This window comes from Elephas maximus, chromosome 8, assembly GCF_024166365.1.
Source record: "Elephas maximus indicus isolate mEleMax1 chromosome 8, mEleMax1 primary haplotype, whole genome shotgun sequence".
Taxonomy (NCBI): Eukaryota; Metazoa; Chordata; class Mammalia; order Proboscidea; family Elephantidae; genus Elephas; species Elephas maximus.
Window position 1 is genome coordinate 80987262 of NC_064826.1, and position 23529 is coordinate 81010790.

Here is a 23529-nt window from a genome sequence, read left to right on the forward strand (position 1 = left end):
ATTAAGCCAAACCATTGGCCACAGTCTATGAATCTGTATACAATCAGCACATCTGGTCATTTCTCCTTCCATGCAAAGTGAACAACCAGGTGCACAGCTTGAAGTTCTGCCCTTTGGGAGAATTTCCTTTCACCACTGCCATTCAGGGGGGTCCCAGAAAAGGGATGCAACGTTGTTCCCACAGTCCACCTTCGAGTGGTGCTGGCATGTTGCACAGAACCATCTGTAAACCAGGCATGACCTCTGTCTTCCTCAGTCAAATGATCATAAAGAAATCCCCATGAGATCATAGTTACACACTGGGAGGGGGAATGTACTGTGACAAGAGTGGAGACCATGGGCATTTGGGCCACTTCTTCATGCAAAATTTACTTGTTCCTTCAGGTCCTGCTGGGGTCAAATCTTGTATATACCACTTCCATTTAATGATGGAGTGTTGCCGTGCATGTCTGAATTTATGACTCTGTGGGTCAGACAATGCCCAGTTCATGATGGGCAGCTCAGACTGCATGGTGATTTTGTGGTCAACGGTTAGGCATTTGGTCTCTGCTAAGGTCCAGTAAAAAGCCAAAAGCTGTCTCTCAAAAGGAGAGTCATTTAACTGCAAAAGATGGCAGGGTTTTGGTCCAAAATTCTAAGGGTCAGCCCTGTGATTCACAAACAGGAACCTGTCAAGACTCCAAACAGCATCTCTATCTGGTATTGACACTTCAAGCACCACTGGTCAGCTGAATCTTACAGCTCAAGTGGCAGAGTAACTTGCATGGCAGCCTGTATCTGTTGCAGAGCCTTCTCTTGCTCTAGGCCCCACTGAAAACTAGCAGCTTTTTGAGTCAAGTGATAAATAGGCCAGAGTAGCACACCCAAATGAGGGATCTGTTGCCTCCAAAATCCAAAGAGTCCCACAATGCATTGTGCCTCATTTTTAGTTGCAATAACTCATTCTTCACTTTAGGAGGATTATCTTGACATGCACTGGACCCCTAGAAGTATCACTAAGGTGGAAGGTGGCTGAATTTTTGTCGAGTTAATTTCCCACCCTCTATCATGCAAATATTTTACCAATAAGTCCAGAGTGACCCCCACTACTTCTTACTATGTTCAATCACCATAATGTCATCAACATAATGGACCAGTGTGACATCTTTTGGAAGAGAAGGGTGATAAAGTTCCTTGCGGGCTAAATTATGAGATATGTCTGGAGAGTTAATATACCTCTGAGGTATGTCAGTGAAGGTGTATTTCTGACCTGGCCAACTGAAGGCACACTCCTTCTGGTATTCCTTCAAAATGGGTATGAAATAAAAGGCATTAGCCAGAACAATAGGTGCATATCACTTACCAGAAAATGTATTAATTTGTTCAAGCAATGAAACCACATCTGGAACAGCAGCTGCAATTGAATTCTCCACCTGGTTAAGCTTTCAATAATCTACTGTTCTTCTCCAAAATCCATCTCTTTTTTGCACAGCCAAATAGGTGAGTTGAATGGGGATGTGATGGGAATCACCACCTCTGCATCCTTCAAGCCTTTGATGGTGCCAGTAATCTGTGCAATTCCTCCAGGAATACAATATTGCTTTTGGTTTACTATTTTCTTAGGCAGAGGCAGTTCTAATGGTTTCCACTTAAGTTCTGCTACCATAATAGCCCTTACCCCACATGTCAGGGATCCAGTGTGAGGGTTCTTCCAGTTGCTGAGTATGTTTATTACAACTGTGCATTCTGGAACTGGGGGAATCACTACAGGATGAGTTCAGGGACTCATTGGACCCACAGTAAGAAGGATCTAAGCTAAGACTTCCTTAATAACCTGACCTCCATACTCCCCACTCTGCCTGGTGGGCCACATTGATGTTTTGGTTCTCCTGGAGATAGTATAAGTTCAGAGTCAACATCCAATAACCCCCCAAAAGTCTGATTATTTCTTTCTCCCTGGTGAACACTCTCATAAAAGGTTGTCAATCCCTTTAGGGAAGGCTGGGAGAAAAATTTGCAGTATAACATTTTGGCAATGCAATGAGGTCCTTCCTCAAGCGGACCTGGCCTCCCCTTCATTCAATGGGTTGTGGGTCTGTAAACTGGCTCAAATTTGGGAATTGATTGAGGGGCTATAACTCTCTATTCTAGTGATTCAAGTTAGACTGCCATTCATTTAATCGAGAACTCTTGCACTGTACAGATCAAGCAATTATTTAATAGAGTTTCCATCTATTTCACTCCTAGGGACACCATGACACCAAAAGTCCATACAACCCAGACAATTCCAATTACTGCTTTAACTCTGCTGTCCATTATTGTAACCATGCCCACCTTGGCTTCGGTGATTAAGTATTGCCCTTTGGCCCCTACTACAACAGGGTTCTATCAGTCCCATTGTAGATAGGCATCTTAACTCAGTTAGGGAAGTTCCCACTGTCAAATCTGATATACAATATAGCACTCACAGCGGTATTCAAGGATGCTGGGGTTCCCTTCACAAATTTGTTCCTCACCATTGTGGTAAAATGTGTGTCCTCTGGGCACTCCACTAGTGGATCTGTGGGTCCAATCTGATAAATCCACTCTAACATGCAAATTTCCCTGAGCCTTTGGATATCTCCTTCTAGTATACCAAGGCAAGGCTGGTACTTTAGCTTGATTTAATGTAGGGCACTGCTTCTTTCATGCTTCAGTAAACCAACAAAATAAGCTATTAGATTCTTTTCTACCCTCTCAAGCTGAAACACTGAATGAAGGATCTGTGCTTGCTGGGCCCATATCAATAAACTCAGACTGATCTAACCTTATGTTCCTTGCACCGTTATCCCACACCGTTAATAGCCATTCACATACATATTTCCCAGGTTTCTATCTGCATATTTTAGAAAAGTCAATCAGTTCTTTTAGAGTGTAGCATACCTCCTCCTGGGTCACACTTTGTACTTCACCTTTTGGGGTTCACTGGAACTTAAGCCCGGTTATAAGTCTAGAAGAAAAATGGGTGGTGGAGGTGGGTCCTGGAACATTCAACAATTTCTTGTAAGTGTTCTGCCTCAGGTAATGCTCCAGGCATCATCTCAGATGCCACCCCAGGCAAAACCTCAGCTTCATGCACAGCTGGGTCAATCTCATCAAATGGGGGGTGGAAGGAATAATGATATTTCTGGGGATGGTGGCTTAGCAAAGATGGAGTAATTTCTTCAGATATGAGGGGTGGTGCAGTGGGCAGGAGTGATTCACCAGAATTTAGGGGCCAGTTTTCTTGGTTTCCTGATTATCTGCCCATATGTCCCCACATCCCAACTTTCAGGATCCCATTCTTCCTAATTAATGGCCTCACTTAGACTTCAGACACCATTCGATGTCAGGAATTCAATTAACATTACAATTCAGTCACTGTTAAGATAAGATTCTGGATTTGAATTTAGGCAACACTAGCTCTGTCACTACAAGAAATAAGACTTTCATTCAGGGCCGCTTTCAGGTCTTTTATGTAACACTTGAGCTATAAGTCTGAAGCCCTGAGTTCATCTCTTTCTTTTACCACTTTGTCTAATGAAAGTAGGACAATCAACTAGCTTCCTTATACTTCTCATTCTGATGAAACTGTAGAAAAGTATCCAATATGCAATTGCCCAGTACCTTTTCTTTCACAGATATTTGACCTATTGGTAGTAATATTTTGCTTATTTCTATTGCTACCTTATGCCATGGATTAGCAGTACCCTCTTTACCACTGGAGGCAAAGTTATCAGTACCTTTAAGATCAGCCAGACTTGATAACAAGTTTAGAAAATTCATTCTTACAATTTTGTTTCTCTAGAACCACTCTTAGTACCAAATCAGCAAGTCAGATGACAGACTGCTGGCTCACAGGGCTGTGGAAGATGGCCAATCCCAGGACAGGCAGGTCAGATGGCAAGTTGCTATCTCAAGTCCCATGAACTAAAGGTCAGATGATGACAAGCCACATGCAGGATCCAGAGCAAGAGCAAGACAGACCTTTACCAAAGCATCCATATACATTGGATGCAGGCCATATCCTTGAGGAAACTCCCCTCACTTGAGTAAGGTGGTGCCTTGAGTACGGGCTTGACTTGAGCAAGGCTGTGACTTGAAGGCATGACTCAAGATATACCCCACATTGAACCTGCCTCATTAACATATAGAGGTTTAGAATTTACAACACGTAATTGCACAATACCATAAAATGAGATAATTCCTTCAGATGACAAAATGGAGGACAATTACACAATACTGGGAATAATGGCCTAGCCAAGTTGACACATGACTTTAATCATCACAAGAATCCTTTAGTGGAATGTTGTGATATAGGTAATCCATCAGGAGGAAAAAGACTACTTGGAAGAAACAGACCAGGAAATTAAAAGAAAACATTGATATCATTAATATATGCAGAGATAGAAGATACTACACCCACAAAACAAAAATGGATTGCTTAAATAGAAAAGAAAAGGAAAAATGGTTGGGAGTTAAACTATGATAGTAGAAATTAAAGAGTCAATAAAAGGGGTTTGTTTGGAGGACAAAAAAATCTAGGAAATCTTTTCAGACAATAAAGCAAAAAGACAAAAAAAGAAATATAAGAAATGGTAAGCAAATTAGAAGGCCAGCTCAGGAGGTACAACATCCAATGTCTATTCATATCCTCCTTCCTGTATCTGTAGTCCTGCTGCTGCCAAAAGGAAATGGCACATATTCTCTTTTGAAGAATCCTTAAAAGATATATGTTGTTTTGAATTGCAAGGTTTGGAAGACTCACTGGGTTATTCGTTAGGAGGAAGGTTATTCCTCTGTACCTACCCAGAATTATTATCACATGAGCCAGAAAATCAACATTGTACACCATTACTTAATCACACACAAAGGCCTCATTCCTCCATTGCCGGGTTATCTGCTCCTGGGGACACTTATCTCCCTGATTCCCTACTGTGTCTCCACATATAAGCCTGTCTGTTTAGTTGGTACATAGTGAACACTACCAAAATATTATCAAACAGGTATTGAGTGAGTTTCCATAAGCTTTTATGTAGTGAAGGAATACTTTTCTCTGATATTGTAGGTGACTCAACTTCAGCAGCTTCAGTTACTGAAATAATTATTACTCCCCTCATTTAATGTCTCTGGTGAGGTCGTAAGTGACTATCTTAGTCATACAGTGCTGCTATAACAGAAATACCACAAGCAGATGGCTTTAACAAAGAGAAATTCATTCTCTCGCAGTCTGGTAGGCTACAAGTCCAAATTCAGTGGGTCAGCTCCAGGGGAAGGCTTTTGTCTCTCTGTCAGCTGTGAAGTGAGATCCCTGTCATGAATCTTCCCCTGGCTGAGGAGCTTCTCCCAGGTCCAAAGGACACATTTTGCTCCCGGTGCTGCTTTCTTGATGTTATAACATCCTCCTGTCTCTCTGCTCCCTTTTCTTTTTTATATCTCAAAAGAGACTGGCTTAAGACACTATCTAAAAAAAAATCTTGTAGAGCTCATCAAATGGCTGCTACTAATCCATTGTATTATATTATAGTGATAGGATTTACAACACATAGGGAAATCCCATCAGATGACAAAATGAAAGACAACCAGGTAATACTGGGAATCGTGACCTAGCAAAGTTGGCAGATATTGGGGGGGGCGGGGAGGGGGCACGATTCAATCCATGACAGCTATGTAGTAAAACACACACACACACACACACACGCACACAAATAAACACCAACCACCTTTACAGAATTTTATTCTAACAGTTCCACAATTGTCAAGTTACTCTATTATGAATGCATTCAGTGTTGAAGAGCATGAAAATGCTACATGGGTCAGGCCCTAATGTGATCAAAGGGTTTATCCTACTCCACAGAGCATTTATTTAATATAATTAGATGGTTCTTGTAAAAACCTATTGTCTTAGTCATCTAGTGCTGCTATACCAGAAATACCACAAGTGGATGGCTTTAACAAAGAGAAGTTTATTCTCAAATCCAAATTCAGGGTGTCAGCTCCCGGGGAAGGTTTTTTCTCTGTCGGCTCTGGAGGAAGGTCCTTGTCCTCTATCTTCCCATGGTCCAGGAGCTTCTCAGCTACAGGAAGCCCAGACCCAAAGGATGCACTCTGCTCCCAGTGCTACTTTCTTGGTGGTATGAGGTCCCCAATTGTCTGCTTGCTTCCCTTTCCTTTTATTTCCTGAGAGATAAAAGGTGGTACAGGTCACACCCCAGGGAAAATACCTTTATCTTGGATTAGGGAGGTGACCTCAGTAAGGGTGGTATTACAATCCCACCCTAATCGTCTCAACATAAAATTACAATCACAAAATGGAGGACAACCACACAATACTGGGAATCATGGCTTAACCAATTGGATGCACACATTTTGGGGGGACACAATTCAATCCACGACACCTATCATAAAGAAAGGAATAGCTAAGAGCATAAGACAGAGCAGGAGGGTTTGCCCCAGCACTTGTCAAAGCTTTGCCATGCCTCAGACCTAGCTCCTCAGCTAACATCTAATAACTGTGTGACCTTGGGCAAATTGTTTATTCAATATGTGATGCCATTTTTTCATCTTTAAAATAAAGGTAATAATAGCTGCCCTACAAACATCAAATAAAATAATTTATGAAGGCACTTTGAAAACTGTAAAGCAGTTTAACATTTGCATATTGTAATTATATATATTGCATATGGTTGTATAATATTGTCATTATATTATTACTATCAAACATAATTATTAAATCTCAGAACAAACAACAAAAGCCCTGAGAAGCTGAGGAAACAAATAGCAGACAAGCCTCCAGTACAAACAGAGAAGGATAAATTCACAGTGGGAACATGGAATAAGGACAAGTAAGGTGAAGTGGAGGCTGTTTATATTTTGGGAGGTTTTACTGGAAGTGCATGTGCCGGAAAACACAGCTTTCAAGCCAATGAGCATAATCATGGAATTTCTTGCCAAGAATGAGATCTTAGAGGAGGGGACTTCCAAGTTTTTCTTTCTTTCACAATTTTAGGGTTTTTTCGGGCTTTGTTTTTGTTTTAAATAAGGTGTAAGATCTGGGACTACATTCCACTTCTTGCAAATTGTGCACAGCAAGTGTGCGGTGACCTTTTTTCCCCCTCAGATTTTTATCTCCTGTACATTCCCACAGAGTCTACAGGAATCAACATCAACAGCAGACCCCGGGAGCCATCAGAGATGAGAGAGAAAGAAAGGTGAGTGTGGCGTGAGCATGCCACGTAGGTCTTCAAGAAATGGAGGGAGGGGAATTTGTGCCCATGCATTTCCTCTTATGTAAGGTATCTTTTTTTTAATATTTTCATATTTCTGAAAATGGGAGGCACTTGTGATGATGCAGTATTAATCTTACTCAACATATATTTCATAGAATATATCTTGCCCATCAGAAAAACAAACCTGTTGTTAAATTATTGGTACATCTGGCAGTGAAGGTATATTTTAGTGAAAAAATATATTTATTTACAGTGACCACAGTTTTTAATGATCTTAACAGTAAGAAAAACAATGCTCTTGCTAGAAGTTTATCATTTTAGAGGGTACTTTTTCTTACTTCCTTCATTAAAAAAAAAAATTTTTTTTTACTAAGTGTCCATGATGCACTGGCCCCTAGAGAAACAAGTCCATAGCTCTTAGAGAAGAAGGCGAGAAAGCCATGTTATATAGAAAGGTCATGCCTCCTAGATAGCCCTAAAATGTTCCTGCCATGTGCTAAGGAACTCGGGTAGGAAGTGCCTCTTCTCATTTCCTCTCTTTCTCTCCTCCAGAGCTCTGAACCTCTAGACATAGCTCATTTCAATCCATCAATCAAAGATCATGAAATCTCTAGAAGGATACTCTTGACCTACTCTTGGCTAGAGAGGAGTGGAGGTCAATGATTCTGATCCCTTCACTTAGGAATCATGACTTATTAGAAAGTGTCCTCCCCTAAGGAATTACAGCCTGCTCTCCAGGGGATCCCCAACCAACTCCTGTTGTCATCAGTTCACTCCAGTGAGGTTCAAGATTAAGTGCTTAGGAATAGAATCCCCAGCAGTTACCTCAGATGTAAGGAATAAAGTTTGGCTTTGTGATCATGGCATTTAAGACTCCCAAGAACTTAGCATGAAACTACATTTTCCATTCTTTCCACTTACTCCATATATATAATCTATCCACGCTATTCAAACTGGTCTAATGTCTATTTATCTACTTTTTTTTATTTCTGCCTAATGCCTTTAATCATGCTATCCTTCTATTTAAAAAAAATTATTGAGGAATAAAATATAGCACAGTACATACATCAATGATACTATTACTTTTTACCTAATATATGTAAATGCATGTATCCACCACCCAGATCAAGGTACAGGACACTTTCAACACCCCATATTACTACCTTATCTGCCTTTCCAGTCATCATCTTCCTCAGAAATAAAACTTTTCTGTTATGTATTACCATAGATTAGTTTTTCTACAGCATTAAAAAATAATAATAATACATTACTATCAAGTTAATTCCAACCCATAGCAACCCTGTAGGACAGAGTAGAACTTCCTCCATAGGGTTTCCAAAGCTGTAAATCTTTACAGAAGCAGACTGCTACATCTTTCTCCGGCAGAGCAGCTGGTAAGTTCAAAACACAGACCGTTTGGTTAGCAGCCAAACACTTAATAACTGTGCCACAAGAGTTCCTTTCTACAGAATAGTTGGACTTAGTTATCTAGCAGGAATGAGACAAGGAAAGAAGTGTCACATAGGAAGGAAAGGATGTTAGCCCTCTCTGACTGGTCCTCTCTTCCACCAGCTACCCTACCACATGCAGAGATCCAAGAGTTGAGCCTGGGTCATCACTTACCTATTGTAGCACCCCAAATTAATGAATACTGAATCCACAGTTTTACTAGGTTTTCATATGTTCAATTATCTTCACAGAATTCTCTGTGAAATAGGACGTTCATCACACGATCCAGGAGAGAGAAGAATTTCACACTGACTTAAAGAAAAAGCATCTTTATATAATGACTCCTTTAATTAAAAAGGATATAAAAGTGTGTTTAAAGAGATCGATTGAATTTTTCATTTTAATGGTATATTACTCTGTGATTTTTTTATGATAACCTAAACGAGTCCTTAGAATGCTGTTCTGACTTGTGTAATGATAATAGATAAGGTCCAAAATGACATTCCAGCATACTCCCCCACAAAATAGCCTTTCATTGAGCCATTGATCAATAAACTGAAAGTCTAATGGTTCAACTAGCTATAAATCTCTCTAACCATGCTATCACTGAGCTCACATTTCTCTGACTTTTATTTAAAGATAATACAAAACAGTTAATTAAATGTCTTTTTTTTTAACCAAGCCTTTTATGTCTGTGACATTTACTGACTGACTTATCTAGTAATCCATGAGAAAGAAAATAATAATAATAAGTGAAATAAAAAAAAAATGTTCTTATCAAATTCCTACCCAACTTATCTCATTTCCTTTTTGCAATCAATGTATTCATTGGGTGGCAGCTGTGTGCAGGACATTACACCAAGCAAGAAGTAAAAAAAAAACAACCCCATTCTAAAGTTAGTTACAATCCTGGATAGGGGAGATAAGAAAAAAAAATGAAAATGACTACCTAGAATCAAATGAAGGTGAAGACATATTTCTCTATCAAGAAAAAAAAAAAAAAAAGTTTTTTTTTTTTTTTTAATGGAAACTGAGGACACTTGGGCTGGAGCCTTTCTCCAAGTACAGTAAAATATAATGTCAGGATTGGGAGTGTGCCAGGCAGCAGAGACTCATTTTGGTGAAGATACCAGGGACCTTTGGCCTCGCTCAGAACCAAATATCTAAAAATGAAAGGTGTGAAACTCCAAAAAGCCCCTTCTACTCTGCTGTGAACTCTATTACTGCTGAAGCTCAGAGAGAAAAAGAAAAGATGACAGCCAAACAAATGCTGTCAGAGCTCGATGTTGAGAAACAAGGAGTCAGATCCTCACGGTCACAAGACAAATCCAGGAAATAATATCCCAAGTGTTTACAAGTCCTTTTTCCCCTTGACAGGAATAGATTACTAGAAATGATACAAGTACTCTTTTCCCCTTGGTTGACAGGAAGAAACTCAGAAGTTATCCAATCCCAGTAAATATCAAATAAATCTCTACTAATAGATAAATCCAACTCAGCATTGCATTTCCATTGGCCTGAAAAATGATGCTTGGAACCATCTGGCTGAAATTAGAGTTCAGCTTCTCCACTTGCCTCCAGGTTGAGCCACTGTTACTCACGCAAGGTCAAGCAAAATCATAATTAAAGTACTGAAGAGGTTAATCAACACCCCACACATATTTTTGAGGTTTTAAATGCGCACTTTAAATACATCTTATAACGTAATTGTCAAAAATCGACGTAATCATCTAGCTGCTTATATATCTCAATTCAATTATTGCATGATAGAACACTTTGTATTTATTCAGGCATTTTGACTGTACAGATGGTTCTTAATCCGTAATAGAAAGGAAAAAATAAAGATCTGTCAGTTTTCTTTTCAACTTGTATCTTTATATAACTTATAAAAAAAAAAAAGATACAAAATTCTCAAGTAGTTCACAAAGGAATGGCATTCTTTGCTCTTTTTTTTCCCCTGCCGAGCTGTTCGTTTTATTTTTAATATTTAAGCCAAAGTCATCTCAGTCCCGCTCAGTGGAACGGAACTCTCTTACCTGTCTTGCCCCTTGCCTTGACTATTTTAGTCCCTCCAAAACTGCTTCTTGAGGAAATTTTTATGTTTACCCTTAACAACCCCGAGCTTAACTTTACTGGAAAGGGTAGTCACCATCCTTCCATGTAAAAACTGATAGTTCAGTATTTTCTAAAACACTTCATTCAAATTCTGAGCCACTGTTAATGGTTAGATATTTCCCTTTATCCAACCAAAATCTAGGCAACAAATCACTAGACTTGGTCTGGCATCTGAAGTAAACAGAACCTGTCTAATGCCCCTTCCTGTGCATGCAAACACATAGGCCTTTAAGGAACCTGATTGAAATACTTGCTGGTTTTGTTTGTTTGTTTTGAAAGCAAAACTATCCAAGCAAGATAATATTTTCTTCATAGGAACAGAAGTGCTGATTCTCTTCTGGTTTTCCATGGAGTAGTATTTCTTTGTCCCAAATCCCCTTTTGAGAAATGAGAACATCTATTTTCCTCCCAACTCTAACCTTCCCAAATCATGCAGGACAGACTAATTACATTTTAGAAAGGCAATTTAGTTCATCAATCATCGACCAAGAGAAGTTGGTAATATTCACATATTAGGAAACTGTAAGAGTTTGATCAGTTAGGAAGGATAGACAATTTCATAGAATTTTTGAGCATTTTGTCAGAAGGAGGGAGAAGGGTACTCTTTCTTAAATACCCGGCTTAAATTTTATCTCCTCTGTGACACCTTCATCGCCACCACCCCCAGCTTCCTTCAAACTTTAGTCATCATTCATTTCCTACTAAAGCTTTGTTTGTGTTGTGGTCATAGACCAACTCTGCTTTATGGTTCGATGTGCTCAAATCTTTCTCCCAGTTACTTGGTGGCTACTGAAAGATAAGAAAGTTAACCATCGATGTTATTCCCAGAGCCAGGAACATGGTTAGAGATCAACAGATCTTAATTTCCTTGAATTAACTCTATTTCCCAAAGACAAGATGAATAGATTCCATTGATTTGCTCCAAGGTCACAGATGTTCATGGCTTAGAATGAAGCTGATTCAGCTTTCCTGGTCTCATTCAAACAGACTAGGGCTGTACATGCCATTCAAGCATTACATAAAACTATGTTCCTAAGAATATCTGTTAGGTTTTCAAAATCACAATATGTGTAGTATTTATATTTCACAGCTTACAATACTTAGCATACTATCTCTTAGTTAAGTGGTGGTTATCCATTAGAATTACTCTCAGATGCACACCTTAGATGGTCACACTTTTCCACCATGAATCATTTTCAGCAGAATCCTAAACACCCTTAACTATCGTTACAATTTTTAGAATGTAAGTCACACTTTTCAATGATTGTGGTATTTTCTCAGGATTTTGCCTAGCCATGCAAAGAGACCACTATAAACTTATTGAAATAAAGCAAACTAATTCTATTGTATTGGAATAGTTTAATAATAAATCAAAAGGAAAGGTCCCATTCTGGGCTGAAAATGAGAAGACTAATAAAAAATACATCCACAGGGAAAAAAATACATATTTCTGTGTCAGATTACTGGCACCAATCTCCCAGAAGCTAAGTCTGGGACATTGCCACAGGACACTGGTATTACTGAGGGATCAAACTTCTATGGCATTCAGCTGGAGTGAACGACACCAAGTCAAATTCTGAAGTCATGTAAAAAGATACACAAGCAAGAAGTTATATAGCAGAGGCCTGTGAGTCCTGGGGATTCTAACTATGCCATTTTATCACTCCAGTAGTAGAGGAGTTACAGAGTTGATTGACAGAAGCCTATACATGCTTCCGTTCTAATATCAACCTACCCCAGGGTGGCCACATAGCAGCCCAGCAGAGCCAAGGGAGCAATCAACCCCAGAATGGATTTCAGTGGTATTGAATTACTTCTCTTTTTATCCTTCTCACTGTCCCTATTGATTTTAGGGACTTAGCCCCCAAAGGATTAAATTATGTTAAGGGACATTCAGCACGTGAGAAACATGTACTAAATTCTAAAGTGTGCGAAGAAGGATGAATTGAAACTCTATCCCCAACTAAGTGCCCTTAACTCTTCTGGACTTCAGTTTCCTAATCAGTAAAATTAAAGGACTGGATTAAATGACGTTATCTAAAACCAAAAAACCAAGCTCATTGCCATCAAGTTAATTCCAAGCAATAGTCACCCTATAGGACAGTATAGAACCGCCCCACAAGGTTTCCAAGGTGCGGCTGGTGGATTTGAACTGCTGACATTTGGGTTAGCAGCTGAGTTTTTAACCACTGTGCCACCATGGCTTCTTAATAATCAATGCTTGGAATCTACTTTCTATGTTTATCTCCTCCTACAACTTACTTCTTAGGATTTTTCCATAACAGGGGCTAAGTCAGCGAGGGAAACTAAGCCCTCATCATCACATCATAGTTACAGTTGTTATTGTTAGTGTTATTATTATTATGTTCGTTAAAACATGGTAAAATGTTTCTCAGAGTTCCATTTTCAGTTTCTTAGAGGAAACACTTTAGTACGCCTAGGAATACATTCTTTGACCTCTACTAAGGGAACAACTCACCTCTTACGGACCAATCCTGATACAACTTTAAGGGAACACCTATTTGCATTTTTATCTTTGCTGTATGCGTCCTAAGCAAGCCACCTATCCCTTTGGACAATTCTTTTTTTCACTTAAAAAGTTCAGATAATACTTACTACACATGAATGATAATGATAATGACAATTTTTAAAAACTGATAATTGGCATTTCGTGACATTTTCCCCTCAACTCATCTTTCTGCATACATCCTGTTATCATCCTTTCTCAATCAGTATGCTTTACGAAAAGGAAAACACTGTCTGGACCTGTCTCCAGGCTTCAATGCTATATGCCAGATACCAAAAACTCTCTGAAGAGGCCATACCAAATGTAGGTGATTCTTGACTCTGTGCCCCTTGCAGGAGGTAGTCTATATGTTATCGTAGCATTTGAATTTTAGCTCGTTTGTTTTTCTTTTAGATATGAACATGAGAAATCACATCATAAAGAGATGTTCAATACAACACCCTTTCACCAGCTTTTGAACAAATGCTGCCAGTTGAATGTAATATATAATTTAAATATGATGTCCTTAGTCATTTATAGCAACATTTTTCACAGTGATCTCCCTAAAACACAAGACTAATCATGATGCTGCCTTTTCTAAAACATTTCAGTAGCATCTCATATCTCACTGTTGAAATTAATGCGCCTTAACATGAAATGTAAGAGACTTTTGTTATTCAGCCCCAGTTTATTGTCCCATTCCTTATTGCTATTGTCACATCCCACATTTCTTCTCTATTATAGTCAAAGTGCTACTGCCTTGCTGAACTACTTGCAGTTTTCATTACACACCAGACTCCTACCGCCTAGCCTTACTTACCTCTGTCCATGTTGCCTGAGCACCTCCACCTCTCCTGTAACTACTCATTGTCGTTCAGGAATCAGAGAACATGCCTGGCAACTTTAACCATTAGAATATTGACTAGAACCTGGACTGAAATTTAAATAGGTCCCTAAAAAAGCTGTAATAAATGTCACAAAGAGAGACCCTAACTTACCCCCTGAGAAAACTTAAACCAGTTAGGGTAGAGTCAGTTCCAACTTGTGTGCATCAGAGTAGAACTGTGCACCACAGGATTTTCAGTGGCTGAAATTTTCAGGAGATCTCCAGGCCTTTCTTCCAAGGTGCCTCTGGGTGGACTCAAACCACTTTTAATTCTAACTTCAACAACTATTATCTGGTTTATACGTTCATAACAGATTAAAAATAGCAACTTAAAAAAAAAGGATGAGCCAATCAAGAACCAAAAGTTGAAAGATGAGAAACTGGCCAAGGGCAAAGAAGAAACAAGAATATTATAAAAATTTCAACAAAACATTGCAATACAGGACAACCTATATCATTCAAAAATAGCCAAATTATGTTTAGAGTATACTGAGTATACATTGGTAGGAAATTTTATAAAACATTTTAGGATGATTATGTTAAAATGTTTAAGAACAATAAAGAATAGGCTTGTGTTACCTAAACAACTTGTGTGGAATAAATGAATAATCCTAGAAATATAGTAATACTTTATTTGGAAATTGACATACAAGTACAAAATTGTTCTATATTAGTGAAAGATTCCAAAACACCAATCATATTAAATTTTGGTAATACCTTTTCAAAGGAAAAATAAATGTTTATATGTCATTTATGGATTTTTAATCTTAGTTGTATCCACTTATTATATGGGGCAGTTCTACTCTGTCCTACAGGGTCGCTATGAGTCAGAATCGACTCGACGGCACTGGATTTTTTTCTGGGTATTCAGAGAGTGATTATTGCAGGTCTTGGTATAAAATAGCACTTACAGTTTATTTAAGGCATATTCTAAAGTCTTAGCATAGCTGCCTTATGATATAATTGCTTATAAGGCTATTGAGGCTATCAGGAAATGGAAAACATCCCAAGTGCATTGGTATGTGTTGGAGTCCATACTGTCGTAACAATGGATGATAACTAATTTGATTGTAGGAAATGATAGCCAAGAAGAACATTCCATTCCTTGCACAGTTCCCATGTAAGATTTGGGAAAAGAGACATTTGTTTTCATTAATGTACATTGGTTTAAAAAGGAGTCCACAGGGTGCCTTGCATTGTGTCACAAGAAAAGAAGAAAATATTGTCAATGACAAAGTGTTACTTTTACCCTTACCATTAACTTGATACTTCCTTATAGGATGAATGGTATCACCAGACACTTCCTTCTGAGCTATAACTAGAAAAGCCCTTTCATTTCACTGCCTGTTACCAAGTAGTTGTGAAAAGTGAGTTTCCTCTAAAATTTCCTGTTCACTCTCGCTTTTTTCATTTCTCCATCGTGACCTGCATCCACGTAACACATTTCTGTGATTTAAGGTTCTTCTTGTAGGTCTCTTTTGAGCACAATGAAAAAATACCATTTTGCCTGTCCCTTAATATATTTTTTTAATATATATAATGAAATATATACAGTGAAAATACACCTTCTGCGCAACAACTTGCCATTTCTCTTTCTAAAAGAAAGAAGCTGTTCTTCAAAACTAATCGAGCATTAAAATAGCAAATATATCTGGTACATGCTTGGGAAATTTGTAATAAATTCAGAAAAGAATCTTTTTATAATAGGTCCTCAGTTAACAGGTAATACCATCTGTGCCTTTTCTAACAATCCCTACAGCCATCTGACGTGGAACAAGAGGTGGGAACCTCACTGCACAGGAGAAGCACAGGAAGTTGGAACCAAGGCAGAGCTGTTCAAAATGGAACTTCTGTATCTGGTGGGGAGACCCCTTCCTGAAAACTGTCTTCCTCACACAATTCGAATGGCATTTGGCAACAACAACATTCTTGGACAAATCCTAGCCAGAACACTTTCCAAATGTGGTTCTGTTGCAATTAAAAAAAAAAAAAAAACGCTGGAATTAGGGTCCAATAATTCAAATTTGAATCCAAGCCCTACCAAATTTACAAGCTGTATGACCACGAGCTACTTAACGTCTGTATTTCAGGGTCTTTATTTTAGGATGCACGATAAAATACCTACAGCTCATAAGTAAGTACTATGCACATTAAGGCATTTGGCATGATTTCTAGTATGTCTGGTTATATTGTTAATGCTTGATTAACTTCAGTGTTTTCTATTCTTAAGATGACAAGTTATGCAGCATAGACAGCATTGATAAAATTGAAACTCTGTTGTGAAATCCACTTCTATTCCCCTTAACTGGTAACAATGCATTAAAAAAAAAAAAACCAAAAATGCATTAAGGACTACAAAATTTTATCCTCACTCTCCTTAACCCTATGTGATTTCATCAGGACTATTTCAGGAGGAGGTCTAGATATTTTATGTGTTTTTTTAAACCAAGTAAGGATAACAGAGGAGCCCTGGCAGCAGAGTGGTTAATAGTTTGGCTGCCAACTAAACGACTGACAGTTCTAACCCACCAGCTGCTCCATGGGAGAAAGACATGGTGATCTGCTCCCATAAAGATTGCAAACTACAAAACCCTATGAGGCAGTACTACTCTGTCACGTGGGGTAGCTAAGAGCTGCAATCGATTCAACAGCACCCAACAACAACAAGGATAGCAGAGGAGTCCCTGAGTGGTGCAAACAGTTAACACGCTCAGCTGCTAACCAAAAGGTTGGAGGTTCAAGTCTATCCAGAGGCATTTTGGAAGAAAGGCCTGGTGATCTGCTTCTGAAAATCAGCCATTGAAAATTTCCGTATGGAGCACAGTTCTACTCTGACACACATGGGGTTGCCATGAGTTGTAACTGGCTCAGCAGCAACTGGTTTAAGGATGACAGAAGAAAACACTTAAGTCTCAGAAATGCCAACACTAATTTGAAGGCCAGCACATGTTTAAGACCACTCTAGAAAGGGATTCTTCTAGCCATGACTCTCCTGAGAACAGTGCAGACCGATGCTATAGAAAAGACCAAGATGTAAAAAACAGAAGTCAGGTATCAGTTGCATGTGACTTCCTTCCAGTCAGAAATAGGATCCTTTGATTTTTCTTTCTTACAAAAGGCAGCACAAAAACGGAATGGAAGAATTTTAAAGATTTGGATTGTTTTTGAGGACTAAGCCAGTTTAAGTGGGCAAAATGATTAGTATGGAAATGAAAAGAAAACACACTTAGTTTGGTTTCTAAATCACATTTCTGAGATTACCTGATTCAGCTCAATGAAAATTCTCTTCATTCAAAGTCCTTTTACACCAAATAATATGAAAAATGTGAACAACAAAATAAAAACTTAGACGTTGGGAGGAAATATTCAAGGGTTTTTTTTTTTTTTATTAGCAAAGGGAGATTGTGATCCTCTAAGAAACAAAAATGCTAATAAATGCGGGCATTAGAGTGTGAACTGGGAAAACAAACACGGTACATATTTAAACTGTAAGGTCTGTATAAAATAACAGTTTGTGGATTTCTCTTCTGCTCATAGCATTCTTCCCTCGCTGGATCAATTACAGTCTTGAGCTTCTACTTTCAATTATTTGAGATTTAAATTCCTTCTTTACATTTTCTAGAGGATAAAATATATTTTGAAATGCTATGGTTTAATTTGGAAACCCTGGTGGCCTAGTGGTTAAGTGCTATGGCTGCTAACCAAAAGGTCAGTAGTTGGAATCCGCCAGGCGCTCCTTGGAAACTCTATGGGGCAGTTCTAATCTGCCCTATACAGTTGCTATGAGTCGGAATAGACTGGACAGCAGCAGGTTCTTGGGTTATGGTTTAATTTATTTAAAAAGAGAAAAGGGCAAGAGTATGAGAATTGATATACCACTACCAGTTGCGGTCAAGTTGACTCTGGCTCATGGCGACCCCAGGTATGTCGGAGTAGAACTGCACCTCATTGAGTTTTAAGTGGCTGATTTTTTTTTCCCCCAGAAGTAGATTGCCAGGCCTTTCTTCTGAGGTGCCTCTAGGTGAACTCAAACCTCCAACCTTTCAAGTAACAGCCAAGTGAGTTAACTGTTTTCACCACCAGGGACTCTGGGAATTAATATAGATATATTTAACTCTATGTGCCACGTGCATAACTGACCTTTATTTGATTGCTAAGTACTTTACATGAGTTATTTTCTTAAATCTTGGAATAACCCATTAAAACCCACTGCCATGGAGTCGGTTCCGACTTCCCCATAGGGTTTCTAAGACTATAAATCTTTACAGAAGCAGACTGCCACATCTTTCTCCCCTAGAGCAGCTGGTGGGTTCGAACCATGGACCTTTAGCCACCTAGCACTTTAACCACTGTACCACCAGGGGTCCCTACGAATAATCCACTAAAGTAGGTCTATTATTATTCCACCAGCCCCTCCTTGGAAATCCTATAGGGCAGTTATACTCTGGCCTATATGGTCACTTTGAGTCAGAATGGACTCAACCACAACATGTTGATCCGGTTATTATTATTCCTAATTTACAAATAAGGAAACAGTCTCAGAGAATTAATTTGCCAAAATAAACTCAGTAGCTTGCAGGAGTCAGAGGCCAGCCTACAACTAAAAAAAACCTACCTGCAAAACACTGCTTGTTGCAGTTCTCCACATTGCCACAGCCAGCTCTTAGAGAGACTCTTAAGAATAAACTCTTCCAGACCAGGATTCTTACATGACCTAATGGCTAGCTCTGTGAGGGAGGCTGCCTACTCTCTGACCATTCTAGGCAGAAGAGGCTGTTAGCCTCTGTTCAAGGCTGCCGTTCTTCTTTTGCGAAGGGTGAGTGGTCTTCCTGGTTCAACATAAGAAGCACAAGATCAAGTGCATTGCCTCACAGAGCAAGGTATCAGTAATGAGCATGCAGAGGGATTCCTGGCAGAGAAGACTAAAAAGTAAAAAGCTTGTTGGGAAAGAGTATCTTTAGAAAGGAATGAATTTCCTAGTTTCAATGGAGGAATATATTTTGGCAGGTAAACTCTTGCTTAAGAAAGAAATTATCAATTCATGCCTCAGGTTGTAAATAATTAATTAAGCTGGATTCTTCCCATAACCCAGAGCCCTAATTTTTGGTGAAAACTGTCAAGACTTTGTTTTCCATTCCATCCATTAGCATGGACCATGGCTGAGAAGAAACTAAGCCAACACCATACAAAGTTTTAGCTCAATTCCCACATTATTCATAAAATAATTCTTGACCCAACACTGATGTATGTTCTTCCCTAATCTACTCTAAGGACCTCACCACCTAAGTCTTGATCGCATAGAGATTTATATGGGTTATTATTATCTCAGAAATCCTAGTGGTGTAGTCATTAAGAGCTATAGCTGCTAACCAAAAGGTTGGCAGTTCGAATCCACAAGCCACTTCTTGGACATTCTATGGGACGGTTCTGCTCCGTCCTACAGGGCCGCTATGAGTCAGAATCGACTTGATGGCAACAGGTTTTTGTTTTTTTTATTATTATCTCATGAAAAAAAAAAAAAAAACCAGTGCCGTCCAGTCGATTCCGACTCATTATCTCATGGGCTTTACTTTTTATATCTCAACTATATTGTTAACTCCTCAAAACTCAGGCCAGAGCATATATGTCTTTTCAGTCCTGGAGTGCAAAGAAATAATTACTGTGAAAGTACTTTGCAAGTGTTAAATCAGGGCAAAGCATCTGTTATCTTAAGCTTTCATAGCCAAGCAGATTTCTGAGCATCCAGAAATATTGCATTTTAGTACAGTAATAAAAATAGCTTATATTACTTGAACTGAGCCCTTTTACATTTGCCAGGCACTGTTCTAAGTGTTGCACTTTTTTTGTTCAGTTTTCACAGGCACCCTGTAATGCAGGAACCATAAATGCTCTTGTATTCCCCAGTCTGACTTCAGAACCTGTCTTGTTAAGGACTGTGCTGCTTTGCCTGCTGAGAAGACCCAGGCTGAGAAAGAACTTCCAGCTTTTGTTTTATAGGTGAAGTGATAAGGATCCAGAGAAGTTAATTGGTTTGCCTCTGGTTACCAGTAAAAAAATCTAGTTGCCCTCGAGTTGATTCTGACTCACAGTGAATGCATGTGTGCCAGAGTAGAACAGAGTAGAACCCCAACCTTGAACTTTAATCAGGTAGCATGTATCACGGATCATTTCATGTTTGTTTTACTTAGATTACAGAAAACTGTTGTGCCAGTTTTTATATCACATAACTAGGAGAAAGGGAAATTGGACCTTATCCTAGATTTCCTTACTATGGCCAACTCCAATAAGATTTAGGGAGTCTCCACTCTCCAGATCATTTCTTTTAATTTATTTTTACTTAGGGAGTATTTCAAACATACAGAAAAGTACAGGAAATGATGTCTGTGCAATCATTCATGTGCAAAAATAACTAGATTAACCACATGTTAATATTTTGCCAAATGTGGTTCAATGTTCCACTTAGAAAATTAAAAAATATTATGGAAATGGCTAATGCCCCACCACTCATTGGAATGTGACCGATGTATATTTTCCGTACTCATGTCTTTTATATTTTTACTATATATGCACACATGTAACAATAGATAATATATATATATATTTTTATTGTGGTAAGTATATGTGTAACAAATTCTCTTTTCAACATTAGTTATGTTTTTCATGTTCTTCAACTATTACCATTGTGATTAAAAATGTGTATGAGGGGTTACACATTATATAGTCCCTTTTTCACCTTCCTTCTCCACTCAATGTTATATTTTTGTTTTCATTTTCAGTGCGAAAGTGTTGTCTTTAGGTATATAAATTGCCCTTCTTAATTGTTAAGGTGTATGAAAAGTGTGGCCATAAGGTTTAATTACAATAGAAAAACATATTTAAATAACAAATCCCTATAAGGCAACTGCTATTGCATGTCTTAAACTATGTATTTTGTAACCTATAATGCAGGTGGTATCCTTTTGAAATAAAGATGAAAAATTGATATAATAAAATTGGAGCAGAGATATAAACAATATCAAGTATTACAAGTTATTAAAAAATATCATTCAAGAATCCAGGATAAGTGAGGTGCACGAGGGAAGGGTAGAGAATTCCAGATGCTCTCAGATCCCAGTCCTATTCAGTCCCTAGACTTATGTGCCTCTGCCATACTCCTGTCCCTACCTGCCTTCATCCCCTATGCTTACTCATATCTCCTCTCAGTCCAACCCTAAGTCTTGGTCCTGACAGGAAATGCCAGTGGAACCTCCTCCCCTTCCTTCCCCTTGAGATCTTACAACCCAACAAACTCTCCTAACATGTCCCCCACCTGCTTCAGCAGCTCTCTTGCAAATGCTTTCCCTTTGAGGACAAATTATTTTGCACTTCCGACTTGTTGCATTATTCATGCTTTAGTCTGTGAAACTCCTCAAGGCATTTTATTCCTTTTGACATAAACTTTCTCATTTCCCGTATCTGTTGTTGTGTGACTAGAACTTAAAAAAAAAAAAAAAAAAATTTTTTTAAGCAATTATAAATAATTTTAATAACTCAGTGGCTTCTCAAGTGATATTTCTCCAGGACTCTACTGTCATACCAAATAGAATGTACGGTACCTATTTTACAAGTAAAAAAATTAATAAGAAAGTCTGAAGGTTAGAGTGACCGATTAGAGTGCTAATCTCAAATACTAGATGAACACCAAGAACACTGCCACAGGGGTTTATAGGAATTTGCATCTGGTAATACCTTGACTGCTGCCTTAGTCATCTAGTGCTGCTATAACAGAAATATCACAAGTGAATGGCTTTAGCAAACAGAAATTTATTCTCTCACTGTTTAGGAGGCTGGAAGTCTAAATTCATGGTGCCAGCTTGGGGGAAAGGCTTTCTTTCTCTGTCAACTCTGGGAGAAAGACTTTGTCATTAATCTTTGCCTTGTCTAGGAGGTTCTCAGCACAGGGACTCTGGGTCCAAAGGACGTGCTGTGCTCCCAGAACTTCTTTCTTGATGGTATGAGATCCTTCTCCTCTCTGCTCGATTCTCTGTTTTATATCTCAAAAGAGGTTGAATTAAGATGCAACCTATTCCTGTAGATTGTGTCCTGTCTCATTAACATAACTGTCCCTAATCCCGTCTCATTAACATAACTGTCTCTAATCCCACCTCATTAGCATCATAGAGGTTAGGATTTACAACCCATAGGATAATCACATCAGTTTATAAAATGGAGGACAACCAAATAATACTGGGAATCATGGCCTAGCCAAGTTTACACACATTTTTGAAGGACATAATTCAATCCATAGCAACTGCCCACTACCTTCCTGTTTTTATTAGCCCCACTGCTCACCGACCTGAGCACCTTCACCTTTTTCTCCACCATGCCAGGAAAATCGGAGAATCATTGTAAACCCCTTGTAGGAAGAGCCATTCCCTAGTGGTGTCTGAACTAGAGGTAGATCTTATGGTGTCAGGGATGATGTTTTAAATATTCAGTAGCAGTAAGACAGAGACACTGACCAATAATGGTGCCTAATATAATGTAATTATAGTGAACCATCTTCAAAATAATCATGAGAAAGACTCAAAACAGCATTAAAGTTTGTCAAATATCTTTCTGTGAGGCCCCGGCTTTGTTAGGGGCATGATACCATGGCACTTGCTAGCCATTTGAGAATTCCAGGATCATATCAGAGATGTAGCCCCCTACCTCATTGGGGGCTACATCTGAATTTCTTTAAAAAGTGTAATGAATAAATGAAATAATATGAATAATTATATGCATAAATGAGTAAAGCTACTTTGTTCACAGATTCCTTGGTAGCACTGGTACAAACTATTCTCAAAATAAAAAAGGCTTAACACAGAGGACAGTGAAAGAAACACCCTCCAGTTTAAAGAGACACAAGCCTTGTTGTGCTTGAGCCCATTGTTGCAACCACTGTGTCAATCCATCTCATTGAGGGGCTTTTTTTTGCTAACCTTTACTTTACCAAGCATGATGTCCTTCTCCAGGGACTGATTCCCCCTAATAATATGTCCAAAATATGTGAGATGTAATCTGTCCATCCTTGCTTCTGAGAAGCATTCTGGTTGTACTTTTTCCAAGACAGGTTTATTCATTCTTCTGGCAGTCCATGGTGTATTTAATATTCTTCGCCAACACCACAATCCAAAGCCGTCAATTCTTTGGTCTTCCTTATTCATCATCCAGCTTTTGCATGCATATGAGGTGATTGAAAACACCATGGCTTGGGTCAGGTGCACCTTAGTCTTCAGGGTGTCATCTTTGTTTTTTAACATTTTAGAGAGAATGATAGTTCTGTCTCTCTAACAGAATGGTGAAGCCCTGGTGGTGAAGTGGTT

General features: G+C 38.7%; 1 protein-coding gene and 1 long non-coding RNA gene across 2 annotated transcripts in view; one reads left to right on the forward strand and one right to left on the reverse strand.

The window, feature by feature from the left end:
- Positions 1 to 6046: 6046 nt before the first annotated feature.
- MACC1 (MET transcriptional regulator MACC1) overlaps positions 6047 to 23529 on the reverse strand; it is a 118646-nt gene continuing 101163 nt past the window's right edge. Inside the window, exon 6 of the mRNA XM_049893622.1 lies at positions 6047 to 6177. The gene's annotated coding sequence lies outside the window, so the exon portion shown is untranslated. The remainder of the gene's footprint in view (positions 6178 to 23529) is intronic.
- On the forward strand, positions 6940 to 21670 carry LOC126081653 (uncharacterized). The gene is made up of 3 exons (XR_007518421.1): positions 6940 to 7208; positions 15942 to 16316; positions 20034 to 21670. It is a non-coding gene; the product is annotated as an uncharacterized LOC126081653 (long non-coding RNA).